At 37.3% G+C, this 23,873-nt stretch overlaps 1 long non-coding RNA gene across 1 annotated transcript in view; it reads left to right on the forward strand.

The window, feature by feature from the left end:
* Positions 1-5,157: 5,157 nt before the first annotated feature.
* Positions 5,158-23,873, forward strand: part of LOC129011545 (uncharacterized) — a 222,308-nt gene continuing 203,592 nt past the window's right edge. Inside the window, exon 1 of the long non-coding RNA XR_008493353.1 lies at positions 5,158-5,238. This is a non-coding gene — a long non-coding RNA (uncharacterized LOC129011545). The remainder of the gene's footprint in view (positions 5,239-23,873) is intronic.

A 23,873-nucleotide genomic window follows, 5' to 3' on the forward strand; every position in this document is an offset into this window, starting at 1 on the left:
TTCATAAATTTTCAGTGGCAAGCTTTACAAGTTGGTACTGTTACCTGCAGTTCAAATATCCTTTCCCAAGGACGCCAATTTAAATTAAAGAAGTTAACCAGGGGTACAATTTGACCTAGGGAGATGGAGAATCTCAAACCTATCCCCTCTGGCCAGGACACGTAAACAGTATCTTTACCTTAAGGATTATGTTGCCCTCCCAGACAAAAGGCTCAGCATCTCTATCCTTTGGTCTGTATAAAATGAAATCTGCCAGGATCTCAGAAAACCCTTTTTCTCTTGTCACATAAAACAACATTTCTTCTGCTCACACGTTCTTTTTTATTGAGTTATTGCCACTAGTGAGATTTTTGCTTTCTATAGATTATACTCAAAAATCCATCTTCAGATGACCAGAAATCCCTGATTTTTTGCTTCTTTTAGAGATAACATGTATCTTACAATGACTTCTACACAGGGATACACTTTGGGCATTTGAAATTTCCAGTTTAATTTTTTTAAAGAGAAAATGATTTTTCTTTTTTTCTGTGGGGCATTTCTTTTATTGGGTACTGCTTTTGACCTCTACCTGGCTGTAAGGATCATGTGTTTCTGAATAACCCTTTTCTATCAAGCACCATGGCATTTTACATTCCGAGTACCATCATAACTTACTTGTTTTCTTTATTAGGGAAGAATCTGCTTGAGCATTCACTGGTGGCTGATCCCTTACACTGTCTCACTATATTCTCAAGATTAGTGAGAACTCCCTTCTCATCCTCCATGTGTGTCACATCTGAGTTATTGGCCTTCCTTACCCAGGAACGTGACCTCCCCAGGAAAACTTTTCCTGCTTATTTCTCCAAATTTCCGTGCCATCTCTTTGGACTCTTCTGACAGTTTTTACTACTATTCTTAATAAATGTATGTGAACATATAGTCTCTCCTTAATGCAGAATTCTTTTCTAAAAATCTAGTAGAAGACCAGGCAAATGGAAAATGCGCATAATGTACAAAATTTGCTTGTTGATGCTATTTCCACATCTACCTAGATCTCCTCCTTGGCAGAAATAGTACTTTTATGCTTAGAAGCCTCATATTGTACTTCAAAACAAAGGACTTTCACAGATAAGGGAAACAATTAAAAACTGTCATTTTTTCTTCAAATCTTTTTATTCTCAAAGAAGTTGAGGGATACTAATTGGTACTTTAAAATCAGTAACTTATCCAAGTTGCGAATTGTAGAGTTCTTGTAGCTTGCTTAAAAATCAAAACAGTGTCACAAATGTAAAGTTCTTGGTGTTAAACTTAGCAGAGAAACCAGACCTTGGGGAAAAAGCAGTGAGAGAAAGATTTGGAGAGAGAGAGATCACACTTTCTGTGTTGGTGACTGAAGGCAATGGTGCACTTCAGTGCCTTCTACATTGACTGTTTTGCTATTGCAATAATAAATATTTTAAAACATTGTGGGCCTGGGGAGATAGGATAAATTATATTAACTAAGAATATTATCATTCTCATTTGGTATGTTCCAACCTCTGAATTATCTAAAAATGGTTGAAAGAAAGTTTAGCTCTTGTTAAGATATATATATATATATAATAAACAGCCAGGAAACTGATTCAAAAAAGTTTTTTTAAAAAATGTCCTTACTTTTTCATGATTGCCATTCTAACTGGTGTGAGATGGTATCTCATTGTGGTTTTGATTTGCATTTCTCTGATGGCCAGTGATGGTGAGCATTTTTTCATGTGTTTTTTGGCTGCATAAATGTCTTCTTTTGAGAAGTGTCTGTTCATGTCCTTCGCCCACTTGTTGATGGGGTTGTTTGTTTTTTTCTTGTAAATTTGTTGGAGTTCATTGTAGATTCTGGATATTAGCCCTTTGTCAGATGAGTAGGTTGCGAAAATTTTCTCCCATTTTGTAGGTTGCCTGTTCACTCTGATGGTAGTTTCCTTTGCTGTGCAGAAGCTCTTTAGTTTAATTAGATCCCATTTGTCAATTTTGGAGTCAGGAAACAACAGGTGCTGGAGAGGATGTGGAGAAATAGGAACACTTTTACACTGTTGGTGGGACTGTAAACTAGTTCAACCCTTGTGGAAGTCAGTGTGGCGATTCCTCAGGGATCTAGAACTAGAAATTCCATTCGACCCAGCCATCCCATTACTGGGTATATACCCAAAGGACTATAAATCATGCTGCTATAAAGACACATGCACACATATGTTTATTGCCGCATTATTCACAATAGCAAAGACTTGGAACCAACCCAAATGTCCAACAATGATAGACTGGATTAAGAAAATGTGGCACATATACACCATGGAATACTATGCAGCCATAAAAAATGATGAGTTCACGTCCTTTGTAGGGACATGGATGAAACTGGAAATCATCATTCTCAGTAAACTATCGCAAGAACAAAAAACCAAACACTGCATATTCTCACTCATAGGTGGGAATTGAACAATGAGAACACATGGACACAGGAAGGGGAACATCACACTTTGGGGACTGTTGTGGGGTGGGGGGAGGGGGGAGGGATAGCATTGGGAGATATACCTAATGCTAGATGACAAGTTGGTGGGTGCAGCGCACCAGCATGGCACATGTATACATATGTAACTTACCTGCACATTGCGCACATGTACCATAAAACCTAAAGTATAATAATGATGATAATAATAATAATAATAAAAGAAAAAAAAAAAAGTTACAAAAAAAAAAAAAAAAAAAAAATGTCCTTAAATCAGAGGTACCTTGATTTTCACTTCCAGTAGTTTAATATTAATTTTCTTGGTCCTAATACAGCTACATTAAAGAGAACTTTAGAGTAATAAAATTAGAGAAAAGAAAATAAATGATGGAAGTTTATAAGGAAATAGGGGCTTCTATGTTACTTGGTTGAGTGTCAAGCCTGTCTCTTTTCGTATAATTTATAATGTTAATTTTGCAAGTGTTGATCTTTCTTAAAGGAACTTGAATCCTTGATGAAAATGAATGAAGTTCTAAAACATTAAAGAACCATTTTCCAAAGAGTTTCTATAATAAATACTGTTTTTATTTTTAAAAATTACCTTACTAGAAAGAAAAATTGTTTCGAAGGTTAACAAAACTTTAAATTTGGATTCCCCATGAAAGAAAAATAAAAGTGTTAACTCCCTGCATCCACTGTTGTTGCTGAATGAAGTCATCGGACAATGGAAAATGGGAAAAACCAGAATACTTGGCTCCACTGTCAGCTGCTTAGTCACACAACTATGGTTGATTCCATTAGTTCAAGCCGATGCATTCAGTAAGCACGAACCTTTTCCCGCTTGGCAACTTTATAAACACACAGGGAGCTGATTAAATGGCTATTTCTAGGGCTGGTCATCACCATTTTGATTCTAGTTCCTCTGCATCTAAGGGTCTATGGTTCAAATCACAGCAGGAGTGAATTTTCTCAAGCAAAGGAAAGGCATTTATTGGACTAGTTAGTGGTGTGGTGTGATTTACTAGTGTGCTGCGGGGGGATCCATAAACCTTTTGTTGAAAACTAGTGTTATGAAGCCTGAGGGTGGGGCTCTGGGGGGAATTTGTTCCTGGAGCTCTCCTGCAGTTCTGGTGGCATAATAATCAGAACCTCCGCTTATTCTCTATCCCTGAAATAACTTCCACCAAACCAACTTATGGGCCATTTCCCATTTCCCTAGTAGTGCTACTTCAGCTGGCAATTTTCTTGACCTTATACAGGTGTCTTTTCAAAGGGGAACTAGGTTTACTTTGGCACTGGGGACTTGGGATGGCTCCTTCCTTCATTATTTTTTTCCCTCCTACCCTCTCTCCTTTGTCCTTCCCTCCCTCCTTCCCTCTCTCTCTCTTCCACTTTCTTTTTACTTTTGAGTCTCCCTCCTCTCTTTTGCTTTCAAGGTGTGCCCTCACACTACTTTTGTTTTGAAGTGTTCATAGGATTATAGGCTTTTCTAGGCATAAGAATAAACCTCAAGTGCTCAATGTCACTTATCCCACTCCACACTTGATAAATCAATCACCTCTACCTTCTCCTTGTTTACTCATCTCCTGTTTCAATACTTTCAAAGATGGGGATTTATTACCTCATAAAGCAGTCTTCTCTTTTTATGGGTAGTAACATATCTCCATTATTTTCCTAGTTTCTCTTCCCAGGTTCTGATTTCAATTTTTTTTTTTCCTTACCTTTCTGTTACAAGGTAGCCACATGCTGGAACCGTATGCCATCTTTCCTTCTTTACACTTTTAATTCCCATCTCCTGTTTTGTTTCCAAAGATACAGGTCACTTCACAGGTTGCCAACATTCTCCCCTTTATTTCTTTCTTTGCTAGTATCTGCAATTCATTTTAAGTCTTTTTTTTTTAAAGCTATTAATTTTCTTCTTTAATTCTCCCAAATAAAGTTAATGTTCCTCTGGTAATTTTAATTTGTGAGGGTCTTCTAAATAAAAATTAAATGAAACATTCCTTTTCAAACTGTTTTTGTGTTCTCCTGGCAACTAATCAATTTATTACCTTTCTCTGGTCTTGGATGAGTCTTTGATGTTGGGAACACTTCTTTGGTGCAGAGCAAAGATCTTTGTATACATTTATCAGACATCTATTTAGCATAAATATATTCAAGTCATACATCTCTGGGAATACTCTTTCTACATGTGTTCATTCATTCACTCATTCATTCACAGAAACATTATTATCTTTTTAAGCAGAAGCATGTACTTTCAGTCCCAGAAGGCTACATTTAGGTGTTGATAAACTAGGGCTCATTTTTAGAATCCTGAATATGCTTCATATCATGCACATTAAACTACAAGCTCCTAAAATAGAGATGAGTTTTTATTCATGGTTGTAGCCTCCAGAATCTCATGCTGTTGCTGACACCAATAAGCAATTGTTGAAGATGAATGACAGATAATCGTCTTCAAAATGTGCTTGATTAAATGAACTGAATCACTCGTGTAGAGAAGGGTAAGCCAATAGCTAAATGAAAATACTGATGAAAAATACCAGTTAGTCTGGGAAATTTGGTATTTGCTAATATTCTAAATAGGCAAAAAGGCAGCAAATCTTATTTTCTAAGTCTCTGATTTTCCTCCCGACCAACATGATGCCTCCTTTCCCATTTCATCTCTTTTGGCAGGGGGCGAGGTTGAGTGAAAATTTCGTTAATGCTTTGAAATGGGGTTACAGATGAACCACCTAAGCACCCTGCTGGAGGTATCAGAGAGCCTCTCACCTGCTTTTGAGGTGGGTATGTCTGACCTGACTTTTGTTGTGCTGAACTTTAATCATATCCTCAGATATTTTTATTCTGTTTAGTTTTTCTGAGACTTAAGAATTTTAGATGAATTAAGTGCAAACATCCAGTTCTTATGAACGGCAACATCACATTTGGTATCTATTGCTGAAGGCACTATGTTTTCTCATTGCTTTCATGGACTTAGGCTCTCAAATTCAATGCCCAACTCCTCCCCAGTAGTATGCATTTGGGTGTATCAGCATGCTTTGATATTTTGTTTATTTTATGAAGTTTTTTTTTAAATTTTAGTGTAAGAAATGTTTGTATTAGGGCTCAGATAGAATCACATGTGACCTTGATCCCATTAGCACTTTGATATGGTTTTGTTTTTGTGAATTAAGTTGCTAAAATGAAGAAGAATTGAATCCTCAGCAATAAAGAAGAAATATTACTTGCTTACTTGAAAGTAAACAAATTATCCTGAAAGACTAAATATCAAGGAGGAAAAATTATCCCACTGCATATCAAAAGCATAATACATTGAGAGTTTAATATGTGCTAGACAGTGTGCTAACCATGCTGCTGACATCATTCCTTTCAACAATTCTATGTCATACGTAATTCTCCCCCATTCTGAAGAGCTCATGGAAGATAAGCAACCTATCCAGCATCGCAGATCACCTGTGACAGAGCTAAATTTCCAACTCGGGGTCGGTCTCACTCCAAATTAGTGGTTCTTAACCTGGAGACACACCTCCTGGGGAGTGTGTGGAAAGAATTAAGGGATTCCATGAACCTGAAAAAAATTGTGTACATTTGTTTTCATTTACTTCCTACCAAAATGGAACATTTTCTCTAATTATCAGTGCGGACCCACCACAGAAGCATCAGCAGTAACTGTTGACTTTATCACCTGTAAATATCACAAAGTTTTTCTTTTTTTTTTTTAATTACCCCCCGCATTTTTTTTTTTTAACTATGAAAGAAATGGTACTCCTGCAAAAAGCCTTAGGATTTTATCATGACACAGTTGTGGTAGATATATTAAAATATCATTCACTTACTGAGAAATTATAGCAGATTCTCATTAATATATTGATATGCATATTTCAAATATATTGATATGTGTTTCAATATAATGTTTTCCTTTGTAGTCTGTTTTATTTTTATATTTACTATTATATTTGTCTTTATTATTTGCATTATCTTTATATTAAATATTTTATATTTTTAATTTTAAATTTATATTTTATATATTTATAAACATTATTCTGCAAAGAGTCCATAAAGTATGAGTCCATGAACCATGAGTCCGTTTGACTGCCAAAAGGATTCGTGGCCGAAAACCTTGGAGACCTGGTCTAGAGCTTCACTTCTTACCTCGTACTCGTCTGTGTTTTTTGTTCTTATGCCATATCTGGATATGGCATAAGAGCAAGAAGAAATTTAATGGTCTGTGCAAATTACAACTTAGCTATAGTAGTATTCAGTAGTGGCAGGAAAGAAGGGTGAGTGCAGCATCTAGAACATTTCACACATCTATTTCTAAACGCATGTGAATGCAGAACATTGAAAATAATGTCTTTATTTCCTGCCAGTCAAGATCTCCAAGCATCCGTTCCTTTTTCATACGTCAGTAACAATTGGCTGAAAGTTCTTTTCTTTTCTTCTGGTTTTGAGTTGTGTTTAGCTCATTAATGGTGCTCCGTTTTAGACGATTCCTCAATATACACATCCCAGGAAGCCTTCCAATCCTGCTGGTGCCTGGATCTGGGCTTTCTTATCTCAGCTGAGTTACCAGGCATAAACCAAGCTATAGATCCCAGAAGGCTTCCAGCCTTTGCCTCCAGTCACACTGGTTTCAGTAGGTTAGTGTGTGGACCTATTTTAATTCTTGGATTTATTAATCTGCTAATGAACATCAATGTGTATTTCATGTATAATAACAAATCTACCAAATGCCAGGCATTCTTTTAGATACTAGAGATACAGAGATGTTCTGAGGGAGGTTTTGAGGAATTTCTTTTTACTTAAAAGTGTTGGTTAATTAATTATTATTATTTGCCTATTAACTGGATTGCTGGATAACTTTGTAACTTTACCCAGCTTCTGAGATGTTCCCACAGACACTATGCTACTAGAAGACCTTAGAAGCTCCTTGACACTTGCCCAGGAAGATTTCTATGTTTCAATATTTCCTCAGAGCGATTTTATGTCAATGTTCATAGACTGACTTCTAGTCCATTACAGGGGCAGACTTAGCCCTGCTGGTTTATGGGGGCACCAAGTTATGTCAGAAGTATGGACCTGGAATAATGAAAGGGCCTATGTGCAATTTATTTTCCTCTCAGTAGAAGCACGGAATTGGAACCAGGTGTGTGTATCTGTAAGACTATCATTGCAGCAGAGTTAAAACGCCAAACCCCTTGTGAAAGGAAGGCCATGTGGATTGTCTGGGATGTTTAATTCCCACTCTGCCACTAACAACTTCTGTGACCTTGAGAATGAGAAAGTCAATTAACCTTTCCAGCTCTCAGATTCCTCATTTTTAAAATGATGACATTGAACTCGAATATGTCTTCTAGCTCTAAAATTTTATGATTCCATGTTTTTGAGGCATCACAAATATTGTAAGAACTTAAATTTACTTTTTATTGATGTTTAAAAGATAGTTTCATTTTATAAACATCTGTTCCGTGGCACATCATCTTTGATGCTTACATCATAATTCAAAGGTGATTGATTTAAAAATTTCCAGTTAAAGTAAGAAGATTGGTTAATAACAAATACAAAGCTTTGTACTATCTACCTTATAGATCAATATTTTAGTCATGCCAAAGAGGATGGTAAAAAATATTTGCTAGATTTTGTCCATTATATGTATAAAACATACATATTTCTACGTACAAAATCTTTTAATTATTGGATTAAAAATTGTAGGATTGAAGGTTTTTGTGTTGATTCTGCAATTTGACATACATGTATTTAAATATGTATAATAGTAAATGTTAGATTTTCTACATTGTTAGGAAATAGACACATTGTTTCCCACAGTTTTTAGAGCACTATATTCTCATCCAATACTAAGATTAGCAAATGGTATTAGGTGAAACCAAGTGACAATGGATGGTTTTGATGTAAATTAAACATTGATGCTCCAATTTGTGTACAAGGCTCTGTTTTACCACGGTGCTTTCTGGAATGTCACTGAAAAAGTCAGAAAGGCAGTGCATGAACTTTCTGTCTGTGCATTTCTCCAGAGGCTTTGGTGATATAAATCTAAAGAATAAATGTATTTGTGAAAGTTGTGCTGTCACTCTTGACTAAAGGTGATGAGTAGGATCCATCAGAAGTCTTAAAACACTTTTTGTTTCCCAAGGAAAAATTTTAAAGACTAAAACAGCAATATTAATTACACCTCATTTGTCCTTGGAAGTACTTATTTATGTCAAAACTGTAACAGATGCATTTTATAAACTTTTTTTTTTTTTGCTGGAAAGAGGAAACATACAGTTTTATTATAATACAACAAGGTTTATGGTCAAGTGTTACAGTAAGTTTGAGAGGTGAAGTCATAGGATTCAGAGGAGAAAGTTACTGTGGACTGATACAGTTGGGGCACACACCGATGAGGAAGTATGATTTGAAATCGCACTCAGAAAATAGTGACAGCTGGAAGATTGTCCTTCTCAGTCTCTCACACTCTCACATGTCTTGCCATATGCCAAGATTGCAAAGCTCCAACTGCTTTTTACCCAGGCCATTTCTTAGAGTTCTGTTTGCAGCAAGCAACTTTAAGAGATGAGATAAAGTCTCCTTTTTGGACAAAGAGCAGGTTTGATTATTAGTTCCTATAAAATGGCAGTTCCCCAAGCTCATTGTTCTCTCCAGTAATGCAACCTGCTGTGTGTGCAAATATCCATCTTAGCCATCTCTGTTGCCCCTGTAGGGCTTAGGGACGAGGGGAATCAATGCAAACATGATACTCATGCTGTTTGTGCTGTTGTGATTAATACAATTTTTGTCACTGGGCTAGACATTTCATCTCTTCTGCCAATTTTCATGATACAGTAATAGACTATTAGCTTGTAAATAGGGTAAAATAAAATCCCAGACCTGACATTGGGGTAATGAGAGATTAGTATGTTTTAGAAAGCACTGTTCAGTAGGAATGTGATGGAAGGGACCTTCACTGGGGGCTCTGGGTAGCCAGCAAGTTTATGAGGTTAGACTTTCAGTAGACTTGACTTTTCAGCCCTGATTATTGGAACCTAACTCATTCTCAAGCCTTAGCTAAAATATTTCCTCTTTAATAAAATTTATGTGAATATTCCTAGGCAGATCTGTATTCTGAAAACACTTTGCTTATTCTTTTATTATAGCTTATTTTTTTATTCCAATTATGGCTAATTGTTTACATATTTGCCTACTGATTCTTTGAGAGTAGAAGTAACATCTTATTTGTCTCCTTTTCTCTGATCCCTTTAGCCTACTGCCTTATAATAATAACAATAAATTTTGTTCATTGAGCATTTTCTAGGCATTATCTCATTTAATCCTCACAAAATCATCTGGGTAAATAATACGATTATTCCACATTTTACAAATGCTGAAACTGAGATTTGGAGAGGCATTTGAAGTCACATCCTTAGTAGAGGCCAAGCCATAAACCCAGTGTTATCTGCCTCTAGTGTCTGAGCTCTGAATCATGGGATTATAAAGATTCCCACAAACAGTATCCCCTCTCAATACAATCAGCTCTCCATATCCATGGATTCAACCAACTAACTATAGGTCAAAAATATTTGGAAAAAATTTTCGATAGTTGCAACTGTACTGAACATGTACAAACGTTTTTCTTGTCATTATTCCCTAAACAATACTGTATAACAACTATTTACATAGCATTTTCACTGTAGTAGGTATTATGAATAATCTTTTTATAAACTTTATCTTGACTTTTTTGTTTTCACCTTCAGTTGAGTTTCCACTGGGGTAGACTTGGAATGTTCTAACACTTAGTCTGGGGAGAAAAGTAAGTGAGGGGAATAGGTTTATCTTTAGCAATTATATTAAGTTAGTTTGTCAATGCACTTTGAGAGCCTGTTGAAAGGTGATTTTTCAGTTGCTAACTTTCACACAACCTGTAGCTATTAAAATTGTAAACAGTCATGGTAAATTCCAAAGGCCTAAACTTGGTAGAGGATTTTGTCTGTATATTGAAAAAAGATGAACCTCAGGGAGATGTAAACTTGTCCTCTAAGTTTCTTTTTTTTATTATTATTTATTTATTTGAGACGGGATCTACCTGTCACCCAGGCTGGATTGCAGTGGTGTAGTCAGTCATGTGATCTCGGCTCACTGCAGCCTCAGCCTCCTGAGCTCAAGTAATTGTCTCGTCTCAGCCTCCTGAGCAGCTGGGACTACTAGCGCATGGCACCACGCCCAGATAATTTTTTTCTTTTTTCTTTTTTTAGAGACGGGGTCTCACTATGTTGTACAGGCTGGTCTCAAACTTCTGGGCTCAAACTGTCCGTCCACCTTGGCCTCCCAAAGTGCTGGGACTTCAGGCATGAGCTGCCATGCCTGGCCACCCTCTAAATTTCTGATATGAGGTCTAGAACAGGGTGTATAGAAAAACATTGATTTAAGAAAATTCAAATCCTATCAGAGGTCCAAGACCAAAAATTAACCTCTTTCAAGTTGTGTAAATGCATTTGTGTGTCAGGAGTCAGAGTCTGCTGGGCTGTTTTCAGGACTTCTCATCCACCGTGGCTTGACAGTTTGCTGGAATCAGCACAGAAACTCAGTCCGGGTTTCCCTCTCTTGCCTTCATTTTCCTAAGAGAATTGGTCAGAGTTCTTGTGTTTGTGATGAGAAAGGGTCATACATTTTTATTCTAAAGTTCTTTTTTCTATCTTCAACTGTTGTGGATTTAATGACAATGTTCTTTTATCACAGTAAATATATGGAGCATTTGCCAAATCAGAAGAGGCATAAACCTGCTCTAACAATGTTTTTGAAAATGACTGTGGAGTGTGGTGGTTGCCTGTGGTAAGAAAGATGAAGGCGGCGCAGGGTGTGTCTGGCTGGTCTCAACTGTTAGCCTGCCAGTTTAACTGTTAGTCTGCTTTCCTGGTAACTCACTGGCTTGTATTTGGTAAGCACTTCCACGTTGACCCTTTAGGGACTTATCCAGGCCCTGGAAGTTTGTAGCATTAGCTCCTGCCTATCAATATCCCAGTATACAAGGAGTCAGAGGTCTGGACAGAAGGTGTGGCTAAACCTGGTCATAGAAGATTAAACAAGGAGTAGGCTGTCTTCCCAGCCTGTGATAAAAGGACGGTTTGCAATGGACAAACCACCCAAGAAGAAAAACAAAAATCAGCTTGATTGATTTTTATTAGATCAAAGAAATCACTCTTGTTACTTTTCATGGCCTTTGTTTTGTATTTTTCCATCTCTGAAAAGACATAGCACACACAGCATAACACTTCGAAGCCTATCAGGTAATTTTTGAAAATTGGACAACAGAGCAAGAGAGTTATAATTTAGGTTAGAAATGTGTTCTGCACAGTCAGCATTTCAAAGAAAATTGTATGTCTCAAATACGAGTGAGATTTTAATCATATACATTTATTTCGTTAGATATTGAAACAAAAGTACTGAGCTAAAAATACTCAATTCTTTGTTCAGTGCTTTTGATACATTGAAATAAAACCTCTATTCTTCTGAAGAGTTGTTTCATTCTTGGCTAATACAGTTAAAATATTTGGTACATTATTTTTTAACATATCTTTGAATAATAGTTTATTTAAAAGGTGATGTATTCAGTGGTCTCTGTCCTATGGGAAATCACTGGTTCTAAACTTTTGAAAAGGGCTACTTGTGCATGAAACTACCAAAACTACAGTATTTCAATATTAACTACTTTTATTAACTAATGAGTACATTCACAAAATATTTTCCAATGTTCAGTCCACAGTGTAGCAGATCCAAACGGCACATTTACAGACTGTCAGCCGTTAAAATGATACTACAAATAAGCCATTAAATTTTACCTGGTTAGTCAACAAATACATCATATGTTCTATTTATATTCAATGGCAGGCTTTGATTTTCACTCACAGGTAAAGGAATATGTTGAACTGGAAAACCTTTGTTGGTTACTGTCTCCTGCTGATGGTTTAGACATCTGGATAACTATGATACCACATGAAATTCCAGTAAGCTCTGAACCTTTTCATGAAACAACTCAACAGCTGATAACAGGTATTGTTATCAACCTTGTAAAACAGGTGGCTGGTACATCAAAGAATGGTTACTGAGGACAGGTGACTCTATAGATGTAACGTGGATTGCAGCATTCACTAGATATTAGAGCAGTGCTTCCCAAACTTTCATGTACCTGGCTCACCTGGGCATCTTGTCAAAATACAGATCTTTAAATTAATTTGTCTCAGGTGAAGCCCGAGGCTCTGCATTTCTAACATGTTACAAGGTGATGTAAGTTCATGGACTACATCAAGGTATGCTATTTACGGAATTTTGGTTGGGGAGATTATGGTGGATTAAATGTGTCTACGAACCATCTCATTATTAAGAAGACAATAACCAATCTGGCCAATATGGTGAAAGTCTTACTAAAAATACAAAAATTAGCCAGGCATGGTGGTATGTGCCTGTAATCCCAGCTACTTGGGAGTCTGAGGCACTAGAATCACTTGAACTCACGAGGCAGAGGATGCAGTGAGCCAAGATTGTGCCACTGCACTCCAGCCTGGGTGAGAGAGTGTGACTCTGTCTTAAAAATAACACATGAAAAATAAAAACTATAAACGAATGTGACATATGTGTAATATTTGGAATTTCTTGCACTACTTTCTAATACTTTTCAATCTGGGCTATGTCTATGAAGACTAGAAAAGCAGATAAGTAAAAGAAAATAATTCAAAAGTCCAGTACATATGTTGGATATTTAATTTTCATTCGATTGTCTATTTTTACAAAAATATCCTATTTCCACGAAGTGATTAACCATTTAAAGGTAGATTTTTAGAACAACTTTCAAGAAATGCTATGTAAAAAATAATTAGTTAATGGAGTCCTGTATACATCATTCTTAACCCATCTGAAAAGATTGTAATCTTCCTTGTTTCATCTGCAAATTGTTTCATCTGCAATTTCCCATTGGATCACGTTGAGCCCACGGAGTTTTACCTACATAGATACTCTGGCCACATACCGGATGAGAATTAAGTGGGCCACCCAGGAATTAGACCTGTGACCTTGGTCTCATTAACACAATTCTCTGCTCAACTGAGCTAACAACCTGCACATTTGTAGCTGCCATGCTAAGGGAGATGAATGCCTCTTCCTTCTTTCTCCAGTTACTGAAGATGTTTCAAATGGTCCCAATGGACTATTGAGATGCATTTGCTTGGAGTATCTGCCAGGTTAGGCTCAACATCGAAATTTCTTGGTGCATCTTGTCAAAGTACAAGGCTTACCTTGCTAAATCAAAGAGGCTTTCTGGACAGTATTGCCAGTAAACTAGATAATTGGGAATTGAAATCTTGGGAGAGTCACGGTACAGCCGAGGAGTATCTTTGTAAAATGTAGATGATTGTGTACCATCCTCCGTATACTGAAAACCCAGGCTAAATCATTAAAAAATGTGATTTTGGTCAGAGCAAACCTTTTTCACTATCAAATTATCCATGTACAGCAGCATCTGCAAAAGTGTTTGACAAAGGAAGTCACATCCATTTCCTTTTCACAGTTAACCTAGCAGAGCTTCCTGGACCAAAATTTTATTCTGCAAGAGAGCTGCAATGACAGGAATATCTATTTGGGTTTAAATAGGAAGACATATGATCAACCTGATCAATCTTTGAGATCTAGTGATTCCCAGGTTCACCTTCTGCAAGGAAATCCCTTATCAGAGCATATCTTGACGCTTCATGGCAGGAATTTTACTGGAAATGAATGTTTTTTTCTCTTAATCATTTTCCCCCTCATGCCAGGCCTCACTAATCCAGCTTATCAGATAGAACTTGATATTTACTAATCTTTTTGTGTGTAACCCATTTTTAAAAACAGCATCAAACTGGACACTCAAATGTCATTGTATACATGTGATATTTTATGCAGAACAGACTTCTAAAATGCAGAAAATAGTCTTGATTAAAATGGAAACCTTTTAAATAATCACAGGGTATAAAATTAAATGGAATAAGTCTGAAGTAATGCAAGTCAACCAAAACAGCTTCAACGCTGTTTTCCTCATTTCCCTCTGCTTTGTGCCCTGAAGAGTATAAAATTCTTAGGAGTGTGTTAATGGAGTGCTGAGTGCCCCCCTGAGAGCACCTGAGCCCTCCTCTCCAGAGTCACTGGTGTAATCACTGCCGACTGTTCACACTGTCAGCATTCTTTCCTTGCTGCCTCTGTTCAGGCCATTCTCCTTTGAGGCAGGCATCCCTTTCCTTTTTCGAAATAAGGGTTCTCAACCATGGGGCTGTTGATATTTTGGACCACATGGTTTTCTAGTGTTGGTGGCTGTCCTGTACACCGTAGGATGTTTAGCAGCATCCCTGGGTTTCCTCTCCGCTAGATGTCAGGAGCACCCCTCCCTTGTATACCTGAAAATGCCTCTGGACAATGCCAAATGTGCTCTAGGGAACAAGTCCTTTTTATCCCTTAAGCCCAAGCCACACCTGTTATGAAACCTTTCTTGATCATACATACTATTCCATGACTTTTCTACTAAATGTATATTAAAAAACTCAGTGGCCTAAACATCTACTCGTGGTGAAAAAAATGAAACAGCATAGAACTGTAGAGAGTAACAATAAGAGAATTATGGTCCCCACATCTCTTTTCTGACTTCCCTCCCATTAGAAGTAACCACTATTAATACTGTAATTTTATCAGGTTCTTTTCCAGATTGTTTTAGGCCATCTGAAGGTTAAAAAATGTTCTTATTGTTTTAATTTCCTTCTTTTTTATTGCTAGTGAATTTGATCATGTTTTTATATTCTTTAGCCATTGTTATTTTTTCTTTTTGTATTGTTTCTTTAGTCTACTTTTCCAATTTTTCATATTAATTTGGATTAAGATCCATATTCACGTTGTAATTATAAATCACTTGCTTTTTATGTATATTGCACATTTTGCCCCCCAGTTTGTACAACTATATGTGTTGTATTTACTATCGAGAAGAAACATCAAATTTTGAATGCATACAAAACTATTAAGGTCCACATAAGGATTTATCTTAATAATTAAATGTAAAATGGTAGAAGAGAGTATGAGTGCTTAGCCTGCTGAATTTGGAGATGGAATAAAAGGCACAAAGATTGAAGAGAAGCACCTATCAACGCACCCATGGAGTAGGTGGTTAAGCCAAGACTAGACGCATGTGAGGTATATGGATGTTGAGAACACTACTGTGGTCTTCAGTGCTTGTGTCTTTCAGCTGGATTTGTATGTTTTGTGCTCAGTAGCACCTATTTGATGGCCATAAATGAGAGAAAGCTGGGAAAATTGCTTATGAAGCAATGTAAATTCTTTGTTATCTTGACATCATTCCCCTCTTTACCATTTATATCTGAGCTAATTTGCCTTGTAGTGACAGACTGTACATTCAGCAACATGGATGGATTTTAGAAACATAGTGCTGAGATGAAAAGGTAAGAAACAGCACGGAATTTTTTTGTACAATATTACTTATGTAAATTAAAAACAAGCAGAACACTACATATCTTACAAGGACACACACATATTGGAGGATCTATTTCAAATACATTATTAGAAGAGGTAGATGTCTATTGGGAGGGAGAGAAATTGAGATGAAGACACAGAAAAGAGAACACAAACAAAGCTATACAAGAAAGGAGAAATCTAGCAACCATTGCTGAACACAATGCACCACGTATGAGGGAGCGTAATTACTGCAACTGCTCTGAGAACAGCAGCAAAATATGTCTGTTTATGATAAGGTACCAAAAACAGAAGTTTACATACAATGTGGCTAACTCGATCGTCGCCTGCTTGTGTAGTGGTTATCGCTAATCAGAGTTTTCTAGTCCATTCAAATCAGTTCAAGATTTCATTGTCGTCTATATGCTAAACTCCGTGCTTGAAATTCCAATGAAGGGCTTTAAAATTAAGCTGTGGATGCTTTCTGGGATGTGGTTTCCTTCAGTGTGAGATTCAGGGCCCAGTGATGGTGTCTGCTTCTGAAGACATGGGTCAACTGAGGCAGGATGTGTGGGCTCTCCCTGAGTGCAAGAATACTTTCTTTCCTGAGGTGTGTGGCAGCCCATCACGCAGACCCCCGGTGTTTTTCCAGGCTGCTCTCCCACTCAACAATGTTAGGCTTACAGGACACCTACAGTGTCCTCCCTGAGATCCCAGTGCCTTTGTGTATTTGGGAATTTCTGTGACTGCAGGTAGAGGATCATCAGAGCTGTGCGCACGTTTGTCATGTGTGGGGAGGGAACAGCTGTCACTCCCTCAGTCACTAGGCTTCTGTTTATTCTTAGGTTCCTTAGAGATCCCTTCTCTATTTTCTATCTTTTCTTCCTTTAGGCCCTATATGCAGTCATTTCCCTCATCCTAAAATGCCTCCTCTTCACTATACCTCCCTGTTCAGGCAATGCCTTCTTTCTTCTCATGATGAAACTTATGAAATTCTCTCCAAATGCCTCAATTTAGGATTCCTCCCCTCAAGGATACAAGAGAGGAGCTGACTTTATCCACTGCAATATCTCCAATGTCTTTAACAGTATGTGGCATGCAGTAGGTGATCAGTAAATATGTGTGGAATCACTGAATGAATGAATGAATTGCTAGAAGCCACTCTTTCAACTGCTCTCATCCACTGTCTGGCATATCACAAACTTTTCTCCCTAAATGTGTTGATGCTGCCTTATTTGATAATGCGGACTTTTTATTTGGAAAAGTGTATGCTACTTTTTTTGGCTACGGTGATAATTGTTTTCTGTAACATTTGATCCAATATTTTCTCTCCCATTTCTTAAACATCCGCTTTTCCTTGGGCTTCCAGAGCACCAGCCTAACCTGACCCCTCTAATAGGATTCCGACAATCCTTTTTGCTCCCCTTCTTTGGATCTGCTTCCTTCACTGATGCTTTAAATATTAATGATCCCTTTTTCTCTTCACCCATTCTTCAGGCTGTTGACTTTGCGGGTGCCTCATAAATATACAACAGCGGCCTCTCTCTGAAATGGCAGATCTATATTTCCAAAAATTTATATGACATTTCTTTGCTTGAATATTTCACAGCGACTTCAATATTAGCACTTTCTAAATTATACAGACTGCCTCCCCTCCAGCTAAATTTCTTGTCCTTTCTCCTGAATTCACTCAGGCAAGGATCTCACTGTGCACCCAGCTTCCCACTCTGGCTGTGCTCCTCCTCGTTGACTCCTTCCCCTCCTCCATCCCTTTCCTTCAATCATCCATCAAGACCTTCCATTGGACTTAAGGACTGTCCCTTAGGTCTGTCCCTTACTATCTATTTTTACTGTTATCTCTGCATAATGTTTCAGCATTTTCTGTCTAAATTTTCTTGGTATCACTGCTAACATCTCCCTAAAATGCAAATAGGATCCCCCATCACGAACCTCAATTTTCTTCAGATTGCTGCATTACAAAACGGACTGAAATATTTGGGCCCATCCCCATTCTCCAAACTAATTTCCCATCTTTTCTCAATGAATTTTATTTTTTGTGCCATCCTGTCCCTTAGAAAGTTTTGTCTAGAACTCTTCATTGGCTAATAGTCCGTGATCAAGAAGGGTCTCTTCTATCTAACAAAGGCTTAAAGTTGTAAGATTTTCCCTCAAGAGAAAACGTTTCTGCCTTCATCATTCTCCTGCTATTTCAAGTCTCGCCTTTGAGAAGGGCCTGGCATTTTCACTTCAAACAATATCCTGCCTTATATATATGAGGTATTCACCATCCAATCATTCTATCCACCCACCCATCTATCCACCCATATCTATCATAAATCCTATAAGGTTGAATGCCAAATGGGGAAATTTTAATATACAAAATAAGCAATTTTATACTACATCAAAATCTACAAAGTTTTACCTTAAAGATTTTAAATATAGTATTTCTTAAATGTTATTTTTAGAAGCATTGTTTTAATCCAACTCATTTCTTGAGTGCCTAGGTTTCTTGGACCTAAAATAATTTTCATAGTTGGAAGACACAGCAGCTATACAGTCAGAACTTATCAGTTTGGAGCCAGGGGTATTTATCCCCTCTGGCAATGCTGCGCACGTGGGAATCCTCAGAGCCCTAAGCTCAGCAACATCTCTCAATGCTCGTGGACCAGTGGGGACATCCCAACAGTCGTGTTAACAGAGTTTAATGCATTTGAAGTCATGCTCTGTGCTTTTTAGAAAAATCCATAAAATGGGAAGTTTACTCACACTGCATCTCTATATGTGAAAACATATCAGACACCCACCCCATCCTGATTGTTGAATGTTCTACATTCATACAGCTAAAGAATGAGGCAGGAAACAAACTTAACCTCCAATGAGGGGCTTCTGCCTTTATGTACTTTTCTTTGAGATATCATTGTGTAAGCAATAAAGCTGGGAGCACTGATTTAAAAACCAAAATATTAGGTTTTCACACATCATGTGTTTTACAATAACAATTTTCCTGAGGTGGACCTAAGCTTAGCATCTTCATGGACGCAAATAGATTTATTTAAAAACATTTAACATTTGCATAAGTAGCTTAAGGAAAAGAGTGTAGTAGGGTTTTTTTTTTTTTTTTTTTTTTTTTGAGTCATGAGTATCTCAAAACATGGGCATTTCGTCCTCTAGCTTTTTACACTAGCTAAATGGATTGAAGGAATATTCTTTTTTATGTAAAATAACAAACAAATCACACCTAATGTTTTTAAAAAACGAAATGAATGAAATAGATTTACTTTTTAGAGTAGAAATATTGAAAAATTTAAATGACTATTAGATGAAGGCATTACCTTAATCTCAGAAAAAACGATATTCAGTTTCACTTTGAGCCGTTTATGTCTCTCTGAGCATTGCCATAGAGCCATCACTTAGGTTTCAAATTCTGCTGTGAAAGAGTGGGCAAAATCTTCCTAGATACTTATGTCTTTTCCAAAGTTGTCTTTGGGGATTCTCTATAGCCACAGCTACCACAATGTGAGGCAACAGGGATTCAGGAAGAAGGTTTTGATCAGTGCCACCTATTTACCCAAACCCGGAAACACACAATCCAAGCCATGTGTAGCCAGCAGGGTGCTGTTAATTACTCTTATTACCTTAATAACTAGAGAACCCTGGAATAATACATTTTTTACTTGTGAATGAAAAATGGCAATGCATTGGCTTTGGTGCTGTCAGAATGAAATCAGCATTACCAAAATTCTGTGAGTCAGAAGATTAATTATATTTGTGCAATCTTTTTTTGTTTTCTTAGTAATAAATTGTAAAAGTACATGGAGTCTTATTTAGGAAATAATTTTGAGTTATTATCTCAAATGGAGTGCTGCTAATTTTGTTGGTCCAGTCAATGTACTGATGGCAGTACTTCGGCTTTATTTTTCAGAGATGGAGTCATATGAAAATCCTTTGAAAATAGAACCAAACATTGTTTAACTGTTAGATTAACCTTCACTGAGTCAATTATATTCCTAATGAATAAATCCATTGCATTATATTTGATTTGACTTTATAAAAACAGTATCAGAGCTAATTGACAATATAATAGAGGGTTTTCAAGAACTACCTTAGAGGGTTTTTTTTTTGTCCCCCCTCCCCCTTTTTCTTTGTTTCAGAATTAGAGTTAGGCTTAGTTTCCACATAGTCTCATTCAAGTGCTGGGCCAGGACTGGACAGCCCCTGGTTATTAAAGAGTAGTTTCTCACTCCGGCAACTGGCCAAACTCTACTGCAGCAGTATCAATTGTAGGTATATTATTGTACTCATTTTACTAAAGGGTATGTCACTTTTTCTTCCTCAAGGAATTTTTAGCAAGTGGTTAAAAATAACCTTTAAGAAAGGTTATATTACTGCTGAGGCCTAGCCAAACCTTTTGGATGGAAATCTGCATCCATCATACTCAGATCTGTCAAAGTAAGTCTGGTGGGCAGCTCAGTAGACACGAGGTTGAATTCAAATGTCACTGCGCTATGTTTTGTGAAAAACTGGCTGGCTGAGGTGACCTTTGCATGCCAACATTCCATTTTGTAGTTTGAAAGGGAAAAAAAAGCTAGCCTACAAAATTATGCAGTATTAGGACCAAACTTGAAAGCAAAGACAGATTCAAATTTTAATTGTGAAATTGTCAGCTTCGGTCAAAGATGAACATGAATCGAATCACCTCTTACATTTTCATTCAGTCTTAACCTGAAGCATTCTTTCATGCCTGAATAAAATACACTTTTGGAAAAGAAGGTGTGAGTTCAGCAATTATAAAAAATCTATTTGGGTAATTCTCCATTAAACAATTGTTTCTTTAAAATATACTTTATATTCTATATTTTTGAACTGTGCCTACTAAGGTGACAAAAGCAGCTAACCCTGGAGAACATCAAAAAGTTAACAATTAGTTATTAACGACTAGTGATTATGAAGAACATTCACTTGGGTGTAAAAGAAACCACTGTATAGAGAATCTTAATAAAAATTACTTGAAGACTACCAGTTGTATTTTTATATGGCCACAAAAAGAAAAAACAAAAAACAAAGAGCTGAACCAGTTCTCATAGTACCAGTAGAAATCAAGGTGTAGTACTCTTATTCAATGAATGTTTATTTTGCATACTGTGCATAGCTATAAGTGGACACAAAGCAATATAATTAACCAGTGACATTCTATCTAGATAAACTAAAACTTTGCAATAGGTGTCCACAGAGAATAGCAGTTGTCATTTCATTCAGCTTTCTTAAATGCCGATGACATTTAGATAAACAAATGTTGGATGATTTTGCTCCTACTTTCACGTTCCCCTTACTAATCGGCCTTTTAGAGCGTATGCTGGAGACATATGGGCCAGTTGAGCTTTTCCTAATTGTGGAGAGCAAGTCATTGCCTCCATGACTGTCTTATTGGATTCTGGGTGACATCTTGCATGGCAGTGCCAAAAATAGACCACTCACATATTCTTCCAAGATTGTCTTCATGCTTATTATTTTCCTTTTCCTCTTACATCCTTTTTCTGGGTCATTTACTCTCTTGGTTTAAAATACCACCTCTATCTTATGATTCCCAAGATCATATCTTCAGTGACAGCACTCTTTTGTCTAAAGATTGTGACATTCATCTATCGCCTGCATGTCTCCACCCCAGTGTGTCATAGGACACTCAAATGAATTCTCTCTCCTCCAGAAAACTTGATCTTCTTTCATTGTTTTTTAATTTCAGTACAATTTTAGGTAACAAAGGAACATTTGGGAAGGAAGATAGAGATATTTTATGGTAAATAAGAAATGTGTGTTGACCACTTCAGATATATAATTCCTCTTTTCCCCAAATCTCTTCCATTTAAAAACTGGGGTTCGTTGAGACTACATCTTCCCCTTCAGCTTGCTGATTTTACCTTTAGAAGCTTTTAATAGTAGAATAAATACGGAAAGTTGTACATTAATTAATGATTGTTGAGACTCAAATAATTGAATTCACATTACTTGATGTGCATGTAAGAATGGACTATTTAATACTCACCCAAAAATTAACTTGATAAAAATGGATTAAAACAAAATAATTAGTGGAATACGAAGAACTGTTATAGAACAAAGATCAACAAAACATGCCTTGTGGGTAAAATCCTTTCTGGTCTATATATATATATAATTTTTAACAGCCTGCAAGCTAAGAATAATTTTTACACTTTTTTTTTTTTTTTTTTTGCAGCACGGGAGGGGACAGTCTTGCTCTGTCGCCCAGGCTGGAGTGTAGTGGCATGATCTCTGCTCACTGCAACCTCCGCCTCCCCGGTTCAAACAATTCTCCTGCCTCAGCCTCCGGAGTAGCTGGGATTACAGGCGTACACCACCATGCCCAGCTAATTTTTTTTTTTTTTTTTTTTTGAGACGGAGTCTCGCTTTGTCGCCCAGGCTGGAGTGCAGTGGCGCAATCTCGGCTCACTGCAAGCTCCGCCTCCCAGGTTCACGCCATTCTCTTGCCTCAGCCTCCCTAGTAGCTGAGACTACAGGCGCCTACCACTACACCCAGCTAATTTTTTGTGTTTTTAGTAGAGACGGGGTTTCACCGTGTTAGCCAGGATGGTCTCAATCTCCTGACCTCGTGATCAGCCCGCCTCGGCCTTCCAAAGTGCTGGGATTACAGACGTGAGCCACCGCGCCTGGCCTTTTTTGTATTTTCTATAGTAGACACGGGGCTTCACCATGTTGACCAGGCTGGTCTCGAACTCCTGACCTTGTGATCCCCCCTGCCTCGGCCTCCCACAGTGCTGGGATTACCGGCGTGAGCCACTGCGCCTGGTCGATTTTTACACCTTTTAAGGGTTATAGAGCTCAGGCATGAATGCATGCGCACACACACACACACACACACACACACATAAACACAAGCATATTTAACAGGGATAATATGTGATATGGCCTACAAAGACTAAAATATTTATCCTCTCACTTTTCACAGTAAAGTTTGTGGTCCTGTTGCAGTGGAATAAGCAGCTAAATTTCCCAAAATAAGTTGTTACCTGATACTTATTACCAAGTTTTATAAACAATTTAGAAAGTTGATTTTATTATTTTTTAGTTTTAGTTTTTCTGAGATGGAGTTTTGCTCTTTTTGCCCAGGCTGGAGTGCAATGGTGCCATCTCAGCTCATTGCAACCTCTGCCTCCCAGGTTCAAGTGATCCTCCTGCCTCAGCCTCCCAGGTAGCTGAGATTACAGGCATGTGCCACCATGCCCAGCTAATTTTGTATTTTTAATAGAGACAGGATTTCACCATGTTGGCCAGGCTGCTCTCAAACTCCTGACCTCAGGTGATCTGACAGCCTTGGCATCCCAAAGTGCTGGGATTACAGGCATGAGTCACTGTACCCGACCTAGAAAGTTGATTTTAAAAGTTCTTATGCAGGGGTGGGGAGTAGTATACACAAATAATGCCTGCTCAAATACTTTTAGTTTGTTTCTAAATAACTATAGTAATAATATTTTTATACCAAATCTTCTAGTGAGATAAGTTTGTAGTAAATGAATTATATTGAGACTGTATTCTAGATACAGCTTTAAAAACTAGAAGGAGAAAATGAGGGAAAGATATTTAAGGTACCTAAGGAATTTCAAAATGAATTATATCCTACAAAGATCAATTTCAAAGTGAACAAAATTTTATTAGGTATCAGTTTAAAGGCATTATGAGTATGCTTTGGGATACCAACACTGATTAGTGTATTGATTGATTTACTAAATCAGCGTGTATTTAATGAGCATGTACTTTGTGACAAGGATTGTTTGAAGTGCTTAGTGGCGAAGATGTAAGATACACATAAAATGCTTGTGATAAAATGAGATAAATGCTCTGAGAGAGACATGCATTAGGAGCAACAGCAGGAAAAATAGGAAAGATCAGCTCTGCCAGATGGTGGAGTTTC

Source organism: Pongo pygmaeus, chromosome 14 (assembly GCF_028885625.2).
Source record: "Pongo pygmaeus isolate AG05252 chromosome 14, NHGRI_mPonPyg2-v2.0_pri, whole genome shotgun sequence".
Classification (NCBI taxonomy): Eukaryota; Metazoa; Chordata; class Mammalia; order Primates; family Hominidae; genus Pongo; species Pongo pygmaeus.